We start from the raw sequence: 8,093 nt of genomic DNA, 5'->3' as shown, positions 1-8,093 counted from the left end.
GGATCGGAGTGACCTGCAAATCGGCGGGTCGGATTGGAGTGACCTGCAAATTGGCGGGTCGGATTGAAGTGACCTGCAAATCGACGGGTCGGATTGGAGTGACCTGCAAATTGGCGGGTCGGATTGAAGTGACCTGCAAATTAGCGGGTCGGATTCAAGTGACCCGCGATTCTCGATCTTTTCGGCTGCCGTTTTGGATTTTGGCCTCCAAGTTTGATGCAGTCTTGGTTGTTTCTTAGCTATGTCCTTCTTCTGCATCTTTTGTGCTTTTTGCACAAGAATTCGCGTGCGCGCAAGCGCGCGACGCTTTTGAATTCGCTCCTCCAGAGTTGAACGGATCCTTTTGATTTGGATCCATTCATTTGTTATTGGTTTGGAGGGGAGGACATCTGTCCGCTGTTGGGGTGCTTGGCGTTGCCTAATTTTCAGATCCGTCTCGTAAGTAACGGATCCCGTCAATTGACTCCAATGCTTTAGCGAGTTGGCGCGCACAACGTTGGCGCTGCCTTTGACGAGTTCTCTTTGATAAAATAGGCGTGCCTTCTGTACTCAACTCCTTGATTGAGGAGGAGTTCGGATCTGCAGATCCGGACTCATTGGAGGCCGGAAGGGCGTTGCAAGGTTCAGCTACCGCAACAACGGGGGCGTTGATCTTCCTTCGCTTGCGAGAGGCGGAGGATATGGAGGAGGAAGACGATAGATATTCCTCGAACTTCAGTTGGTCGAACTCATATTCGACCACTTCTTCAACCGGGATGCAGATCCGAGGTTGCGACACGACAGCTCCGGCAGCGAAGCTGTTGGCTTCCACTGTGGTCGCCAGTTTGTTTGCGTCGAAAATTGTTATATTCATTGCGGTATTCATTACAACTTCAGTCGTTACAATAAAAACAAAAAGATGGTCTTTTTATAAGACTCTTACACAATAAAAATGAAAAATACAATTCTCGTCAAACAAACGCAGAGATCGTTTATCGGTCTTCTGCTTGCGTGGGATCTTTGCCTGTGTCGGGGTTTATCCGTGGACCGCCTTAGATCTGGATCCGGTTGATGGAAAATTCGGCAGAGCTTCGCCTTTGCCGAGGAAGTATTTGATTTGAAGCGCTGAGATCGACCAAGCGAAATCAGGGCTCTTCTTGAGATTAAGACCAAGCCTAATCTCAAGGGACGGACGGGAACGGGCGTCGGATCTCTCGAACTCTCCTTCTTTATGCCGAAGAACTCGCCAAGATCTGTTAACCCTCGCTGAAATTCGTGCTCCTTTGACTCCGCAATCCGGCAGCACCTCCTCGTCTTGATAATCAATCGCCCCCGTTGAAAGAAGGCCCTAGGTTCATATTTATAGGCCTCGGATGCGGTTATTTGTATGAGAACAAGTGATTTGGCTCTATCTTCAGTTGACAACAGCCCAACCACGTTTGGGGATGATCTCAAGCCAGTTAAGAACCCCTGGAACAGATGAATCCTACGAAAAACCACTTTAAAACTGTCAAAACGCGTTTCGGGTACCAAACTGCGTGGCAGACTGGTCTGACCTGCGCTTGCGCGGGTCGGACAGATCCGACCCGCCCTTGCGCAGGTCGGACAAATCCGACCCGCCCTTGCGCGGGTCGGATCAAGCGCGGGTCGGTTTGTTCCGTCCCGAGCTCGCGCAGGTCGGTTTGTTTCGTCCCGCGCTCACGCAGGTCGGTTTGTTCTGTCCTGCGCTCGCGCAGGTTTGCCGATTTTTTCTTCTTTTCTGTTCTCTTTCTTCGAGACTTGTCCTTTCGCGTGTTTGGTTTGCTTCGTTGATTTGTATGCTTTGAGTTGATTGACGCGTGCTAGCTGATTAACGTGCGCGTGTTGATCGACGTGCACGAACTGATTGTCACGCGCGTGTTGATCGACGCGCATGAACTGATTAACACGCACGTGTTGATTGACGCATGCGAGCTGATTGGCGCGCGCGAGCTGACTGTCGAGCGCGCAGGTCACTTGATTCGCCGTTTTGCTTCAGGCGCTTGTCGGCGTCAGATAATCCTCTTAGACTCGGATAACGATGTTCGTCGTCTTCTCTCTGTCTCGAGCTGTGTGCGGACACCTATAGGCATTTTTAGACGCCTACAGCTATGTCAGGCAGTACATCAAGCAAATCTTTTGCCCTTTCTTCAGCAGTACCAGTTTCTTTTCTTCTTTCCTCTTCCTTTTCCTTCAAAATTGCTTCCATGATCATATCATACCTCTGATGCAAATCCTCCAATCTTTTATCAAAAGCTTGCTAGCCCAAGTTTTTGCAGAATCCTACATAATCTGCCAAGTTAAATTTTCCCATGAGCTCAGCCGTCTATTCTACAATCTTTCTTGCCTCAATTGCTTCCAGATCAGTTGCTGAGCATGTCTGGCTCATTGCCATCCTGCTTATGACATTATTTGTCAATTTCAGAAGCTCTGCACCCATATTGACTTCCTCGCCCTTCTCTGATTTAGCAAACGATGTTTTTGTGAGCCTCATAATCTCCTGGTGCCTCACAGGCATGAGTTGTTCAAGTGTTTGACTATTTAGCATGCGCGTAATGAGGAGTTTCTTAGTGTACCTATTAGAGAGATGAAAAGAAGTAAACAGTTTCTCAGGAGCAGTTTGATGCACTCTCTGTTGTTAGATTTAATTAAAAAAGTTTCAATCATATGCACCTCCAATAGGAACTATCGGGGGCAAACACGAGGCCTGTAGAGCCATAGCTGAGCTTGAAAACAGCTTTTGACTGGGGCCTGTCAGAAAAGGAGAGTTCATGAGTCTTGAGGAACTCCTTTGCAGTTTCTGGCGTTGAGGCGACAACACAGGCGTGTGGTCCTAAACGGAGGGAGAAGAGGGGCCGTAAAGGAGGGAGAGCTTGTAGAGAGCTTGGTGAGGGATGGGGCCCAGAAGGTGGAGATGGCCGAGTATTGGAAGCTCTAGGGGACTTGGGAGGAAGGCGGCTGCTGTTCTTCGTCACTGCCGATGGATGACGGTGATGAGGGAGAAGTGATACGGGTGTATCTTCTCTTCGGAACTTAACGATCCTTATGTGAGCTTGAGGATAGATGATTCTCATGGTAACTTGAGAATAGAGGTGTAAAACAACACAGTGGAACGCAGGTTGAAACGTGGAACGAGACGGCGAATCGAAGAATCAAAGCATCCGGTTTTCAGCCCCTGAGTCGACTCATAACAGTCATGAGTCGACTCATCAGGTTGAGCCGACTCATTCCTGTCATAAGTAGACTCATGAAACTCAGCTGTTTTGTCAAAAGTCTCTGACCAGTCGACTCATCACTGTATGAGTCGATCCATGTGTCATGAGTCGACTCATAAGTGCACATGAGTCGACTCATTGAAGGATTCCTGGTTCGTTTGGGTTTCTGTTTGCACGAATTCCAGTGGGGTTTTGGCTTGGTTATTTACCACTTTGCCATTCACGTTGTTACACCTATATAAGAGATTGTTTAGGGTTTCTAAACGGAGGAGATTGTTAGAGATGTAGATCTAAGGAGATTAGGTCTAAGAGAGATCAGTTTTGATCTAGAGAGAATCAGATGTAATCAAAGTGAGATCTAATCAAGAGAGATTAGGGTTTTAGAGAGAATTGAGAGATTGTTCTTGATTCTAGTGAGATTGTGAGAGAGAGATTGTAATCTTTTCATACTCATAATCTAGAGGGTATTTTTCTTTGCCATATACTGAATTATTCTTGTGTTTCTGTTATCCTCTTCTCAACACTCCTTTGATAATTCCGCGATCAAAGGTGCTCGCACGACGACTCGTATCAAGTTGGTATTAGAACAAATCAGATCCTGTGAAGGGGCATCCTGTGTATGGTCCTGACTCGATCGCAATACAAGAAGCTAGGCGATATCCTTATTTCATTGGAAGGAGTCCATAAATTAAGGAACAAAAAATGAAGGTGACGACATAGTGATCTTGTCGCATGTTGAAGACTTGTGGTTTGATAGAGAGGAGCCGCTGAAGGAAGATTACATGTTGGAGCGGAAGACGGTCATGACGAGGCGGGGGACGAAGGAGTCGTTTCTCATTGGACGTCAAGGTCAGGTTCCTAGCAAGGCTAAGTGGTTCAACATGGATGGAGGAGCTCGCGAGTTTCCTCAGCTGAAGTTCTAACTTGAATAGGACTTCAAGTTCCTAAAGAAGGGACCCATGATACGGGTGTATCTTCTCTTCGGAACTTAGCGATCCTCATGTGAGCTTGAGGATAGATGATTCTCATTGTAACTTGAGAATATAGGTGTAAAACAACACAGTGAAACGAATGTTGAAGCGTGAAACGAGATGGCGAATCGAAGAATCGAAGCATCTAGTTTTTATCCTGTGAGTCGACTCATAACAGTCATGAGTCGACTCATCAAGTTGAGCCGACTCATCAAGTTGAGTCGACTCATGCCTGTCATAAGTCGACTCATGAAACTCAGTCGTTTTGTCAAAAGTCTCTGACCAGCCGACTCATCACTGTATGAGTCGACCCATGTGTCATGAGTCGACCCATGTGTCATGAGTCGACCCATGTGTCATGAGTCGACTCATGTGCACATGAGTCGACTCATCGAAAGATTCCTGGTTCGTTTGGGTTTCTATTTGCACGAATTCCTATGGGGTTTTGGCTGGTTATTTACTACTTTGCCATCCACGTTGTTACATCTATATAAGAGATTGTTTAGGGTTTCTAAACAGAGAAGATTATTAGAGATGTAGATCTAAGGAGATTAGGTCTAAGAGAGATCAGTTTTGATCTAGAGAGAATCAGATGTAATCAAAGTGAGATTCTAATCAGAGGGATTAGGGTTTTAGAGAGAATTGAGAGTTTGTTCTCGATTCTAGTGAGATTGTGAGAGAGGGATTGTAATCTTTTCATACTCATAATCTAGAGAGGGTATTTTCTTTCGTTACATACTGAATTGTTCTTGTGTTTCTGTCATCCGCTTATCAACCCACCTTTGATAATTCCGCGATCAAAGGTGCTCGCACGGCGACTTGTATCAAGAAGAGCCATAGGCACATGAGGGACAGAATTGGATAGTACTTGACAACTTCCGCTGTTATAGTAGTGGTTGCCTTTGAAGAGAAAAAACATGATACAAGTTTGGATCTCCAACGGTCGATCGGAAACGTGCACAAAAGCCTGGGTGGTTTATGGACTTGGTGCGGTCGACCTCCAAACCATGTAGTGGATTTTAGTTTCTGTTGATTGGTTGCGGTCGACTGTGGCGGTCGACCGCGAGACCCTATAATGTTTCCTGGGTTCTGTCGCTGGTTTTGGTCGACCGCCGCGGTCGACCACGTGTCGTGCTGGGCTTGGGTTTTGTTTCCTATTTGTTTTGGGATTGTGTTTTGGTATATGTTGAAACACAGTTTTCTATGATTCCTAAAGAGAGATTAGACAGTGTTCTGAGCATATTGAGAGGGAGAATTTGTAAGCAAAGTTAAGATATCTTTTGGTTGGGTTAGTTTGAGTATTTGAGATATTTGTAACCCTTTGTACTCTCCTTGATTTAGTAGAATCTCTCCATCCTCTTCCCGTGAACGTAGTCAAATTGCCAAACCACGTATATCTCTGTGTTTGTGATTGATTTGTCGTATTTTGGATTGAATTGCACTCGAGTTTGGTTTGTTAATCTTCTCCCGTGACTCGCAGAATCGTTCTGTGTGCGAGCACGCTTCCGCAAAGGCGCGCGACAATTGGTATCAGAGCCATGTTTTAGATCTAGGGTTTTGGCATTAGGTGGAGGAAGATTCGTCGTGGAAGCTTGGTTCTTGGAGTTTTAGGCTTCATTGGAGATAGTGTTTAGGATTGTCATTGAAGATTTCGCTTTCCTTGTGTGGTTAGGAGATCTATTTGGAATCCGTTCTAGGGTTCAATTGGGTAACTTCTAAATTCTATCAAGTTCGAATTTTTTTCTTTATAATTTGGAGTTTGCGAGTATGAGAGAAGTTGGTGAAAGCAGCAAGATGACAGGTACAGTTCAAGTTAGTTTTCAGAACACTAAAATTAGTGTGGTTAAATATGACAGCTAGATCAATTTTGGTTTGTGGATGAGCGACGTACAAGATGCGTTCAATGCTCGGAATTTGGAGGAGACCATCATGGTCCATGAGAGGCCACCAAAATATAAAGAGACTGTATGAGAATAAATGAATATGAACGCTTGTGGGGTGATCAAGTCCTGTTTGAAACATGAGCTGAAGTATGATGTGATTGGAGTGACGTCTACAATGAAGATGTAGGAGATTCTCAACAATAAGTACCTGATGAAGAGTGTTGAGAATCGTTTGCACTCACTGCGAAAATTGTTTAGATTTCAGATGTCCAGGGGCACCTCACTAGCAGTTCATGTGAACAACTATATTAAGTTGTTGTCGGACTTGGCCAATGTGGATGAGAAGATTACGGATGAGTACAATGCTATTATTTTTTTGGGCTCCTTACCGGATGAGGAGTATGATACCTTCTGTTAGACCCTAGAGGGGGGGGGGGGGGGGGATTAGGGTCTTATGCTAATCTAATCCGATTATATGCTAATAAAAATTAATTAACAAGTTATCCTAGCAAGTGTGAAATACAACAATATATATGAGCTAGGATAAGCAATATGAACAACAAGATATATCCTATATGATGAAATATATATATATGCAAGGATATATAAACTAACACAAAATGATATATCCTATCAAAGAGATATACAATATGATATATGTATATGCAATGATATAAGACTAACACAAGGGGTAAACTATATGAGCTAGATAGTGGATCATATAAATAATGAGCTAATGACAAGGGCGATAAGAAATATAAACACAAGTATAAATAAACACCAAAGCACACTCAAACACAAGATATGATCACGGAGTTCGGACCTTCCGTCCTACGTCTCCTCTCCCCACTCCCGGGGAGAAATCCACCATCACAATCGGGTTTTCTACGCTCACCCGAATAACGTTTACAACCATACTATGTCGGTTTTCAACGCTCACCGAACAACGTTCACTCCTCACACTCGGTTTTCTAGTTCACCAAAAACTTCACAACAGACTCGGCTTTCTAGCTCACCGAAAACTTACAACACTCACAATGTAACAAATATAAATTTGTTCTCTACAATAGATGAGAACTCAATGAAGCACAACTCAATGTTACAATCTCTCACAACCCTAATATACTATGTATGCAAATACAATAAGCTCAAGTGGGTGTGTGTAACAATGAGATAAAATCAAATCTAAACTCAATATAAAACTAGCTTTAATAGAAATGATAATTAAACAATACAAAATGTAAAGCTAGAAAGAGTTTAGAAATTCTTCTCTGAAAAACAAGATGGAGAGGAGGATTGAAATGAAGTTCAGACACTGTGAATGATCTTCTCCACTTGTAAAACAATATTCAAACCAAGCAGACTTTGAACCCAACTAAAATCCTTTTCAAAAACTCTTTAAAAATTCTTCAAAACTCTTTAATGGGTTGCTAAAATAGAAGGGGGTTTTGGGAGTTTATATAGGAAAAGAAACAACAGCTAAAACCCAAAACCAAATCAACAAAAATCCCAGAAAATCAGGAAACAGATTTCTATATAATATTACAGTTGGGAGTCCGGCGGTCGACCGACGAAATTTTCGGTCGACCGACGAAATCATTCGGTCGACCGAAATCGAGAAAAACAAACAGAGACTCCATCGGTCGACCGGTGCGGTCGACCGACAGAAAAATCGAGCTCTCGGTCGACCGCATCGGTCGACCGACAAACTCTCTGCTGCCCACTGACTAAATAACATAGGTCCGGTCGACCGGTGCGGTCGACCGAGAACTGATATATGAAAATCTGATTTTGAAAACTATTTTTCTGATTTTAAAACCATGTTTAAAAATATCAAATAAATTCCAAAAAATATAAAACTTTGGGGAATGATTGTAGACATGATAATAAACATGCTACAATGACCGGTTTCCAAAAAGGACTTCCCAAATGAAAAATATCATTATTTTGCAAAATAGTCCTGTAGGCATATAAAATTGCTTATAGGTCCTTTAGCTCAGCTCGGCACAAACCGACGAACCAACGAG

General features: G+C 43.6%; 1 pseudogene; it reads right to left on the bottom strand.

Annotated features, from left to right (window-relative positions):
* The window catches only part of LOC109842465, a 21,333-nt pseudogene that overhangs the window by 8,342 nt on the left and 4,898 nt on the right, over window positions 1-8,093 (bottom strand).

The sequence above is a fragment of the Asparagus officinalis genome, chromosome 5 (assembly GCF_001876935.1).
Source record: "Asparagus officinalis chromosome 5, Aspof.V1, whole genome shotgun sequence".
Lineage (NCBI taxonomy): Eukaryota > Viridiplantae > Streptophyta > Magnoliopsida > Asparagales > Asparagaceae > Asparagus > Asparagus officinalis.
This window is presented reverse-complemented; position numbering and strand designations above follow the sequence as displayed.